This window comes from Callithrix jacchus, chromosome 2 (genome assembly GCF_049354715.1).
Source record: "Callithrix jacchus isolate 240 chromosome 2, calJac240_pri, whole genome shotgun sequence".
NCBI classification, from domain to species: Eukaryota; Metazoa; Chordata; class Mammalia; order Primates; family Cebidae; genus Callithrix; species Callithrix jacchus.
In genome coordinates this window covers 89,339,927-89,342,406 of record NC_133503.1, presented here as the reverse complement: position 1 = coordinate 89,342,406, position 2,480 = coordinate 89,339,927, and positions in this window count along the sequence as shown.

Genomic DNA, 2,480 nt, shown 5'->3' with positions numbered 1-2,480 from the left:
TACAGGGAGGGGAGCATCACACACTGTGGACAGTAGGGAGGGGCTAGGGGAGGCACAGCGGGGGTGGGGAGGGTGGGGAGGGAAAATGAGGGGAGAAATACCAGATATAGGTGATGGGGGGATGAAGGCAGCAAACCTTGCCATGTATGTATCTATGCAACAATCCTGCATGATCTGCACATGTACCCGAGAACCTAAAGTACAATAAAAAAAATAATAACGGAAAACTACAAAATGATAGAGAAAGGCATTCTATACATACCAACAAGATGTCCTTGAATAAGTAAGCGGTTAAAGAAAGTACAGTATATCCATACCATGGAATACTATTCAGCAATAACAAGGAACAAACTATGGATAACACAGCAACTTAGAAACTCTCAGAAATTATGCTTAGTGAAAAAGCTAATATCAAAAGGTCATACATTCTATAATTCTATTTATATAGTAATCTTGAGAAACAGATTAGTGGCTGTCAAGGATCAAAGATGGTGGGGGTTATGGGGGAGAGAAGGAGCTGTTTCTAGGCATGGCTAGAAAAGAGCAACATAAGGGATCCTTGTGGTGGTAGAACTGTTCTGTAGCTTGACTATATTAATACCAATATCCTGGTTGTGCTATTTGTAGAATAGCTTTGTAAGATGTTACCACTGGGGGGAAACTGGGTAAAGAAACATGGTATCACTCTATATTATTACTTATAACTGCATGTACAATTATTTTAAAATATTTAATTAAAAAAATAAAAGCAAATAAATCTATCTAAATTAAAAATGTAAACCATAGTCAAAGGCCAGGGCTGGCTATGTAATTTTCAGGCTACACTGCAAAAAGAAAATGTGGGCCTTTTAACTCATAAATTAAGAATTTCAAGACAGTGATGACAAAGCATTATACTAAGTAGGACACTTTTGCATTCAGGATCCTCCATGACCACATAGGATACAAGACCCTTATCCCACCCCTTCACAAGGTTGGGATTTTTAAAGCCTTCCTACACTCCAGTGCATCATTAACCAGCATTTTGAGCCTACAAATGCACTTTCCACGCTTTTTCTGCTGTTACCCAAAAGCAGTGCTTTGATGAGACATCTGGAAGCTAAAACAAGAGGAAATAAAAATAAAAAATAAAAATAGAAAAAAACAGTAATATGAATATTGTCTTTATTTAAAATTTTAGTATTCTGTCATTGCTTTTTTTTGTTTTAAAATACTACAATAAAACATTATTTTGATTAGTGGTGCCTCCTTAAATTTTGCTCCAGAAGCTGGAGTCCCACTCATTTCCCCCTAGTCAGGCCTGCCCAGAGGTATGACCAGTGTGACCGGCATCTCTCAGGCTCCCTTTTCGCTTGGCTTCCACTTGGGGTTAGCAGGCCTAAGGGATTACAAGGAGCAGATTCATGGTGAGAGAGTGAGTTTAGAATACCTACTTCCCCAGTTTCTCACTTCCAGCTTGCAAATTGGCAGTGGCTGTATTCCCAGTTGGAAGGTGATGTACTTTGGCTGCATCCTCACTCAAATCTCACCTTGAATTGTAATAATCCTCAAGGGCAGAGCCAGGTGGAGATAACTGAATCATGGGGGCAGTTCTCCCCATGCTGTTCTCATGGTAGTGAATATGTCTCACAAGATCTGATGGTTTTATAAATGGGAGATCCCCTGCACAAGCTCTCTTTGCCGGCGACATGTAAGATGTGATTTTGCTCCTCCTTCACCTTCCACCATGATTGTGAGGCCTTCCCAGCCATGTGGAACTGTGAGTCCATTAAACCTCTCTTTATAAATTACCCAGTCTCAGGTATGTCTTCATTAGCTGCATGAGAAGAGACTAATACAGAAGGTCATATAATGTGATCTTTACTACAGTCACCACTTCATCTCTCTCTAGGTTCTACTAAGCATACCTCCCCCTGTATCCTCAGTCCCAGAGTAAATGATAGGTCCTTGTTGTTGCTATCGTTGAGTGCTTCACTATTCATTCCTCATGATCTTGCAAGCAATCCCTTCATTGAACTGTTGCCTACTTGCTCCTTGAGTGTTACATCTGTTTCCTGTGAGGACCTTGGCTGATTAGTATTTCTAAAACATTTTGCTTAGAAGTATATTAGATTATCCCTTGTTTCTATCATGTATCGCATTGTATGCAGAATTGCCATTTCTGTCAACAATAGATATTTGATGGGAGAAGTGGCTTTCCTACTTATCTGTATATCACACCTAAGTCCTCGTACAGTACCTTAAATATAACTTGCAACATATTCACAATTGTCAATTTTAACTTAATGTGTAAAAGCAATAAAAAAAAACCTATTGTGTAATCAAGAATGATATCCTAAAGTGTTTTGAGTGAAGACAGCTGACCACAAAAATAAAAAGTTAATTTTGGGAAGCTAAAAAAAAATTCTTATATGTGGAGGCTGTTCCATCATTGGATTCAATACTTTTGGAATAAGTCCACTATATATAGGAATTTTTCA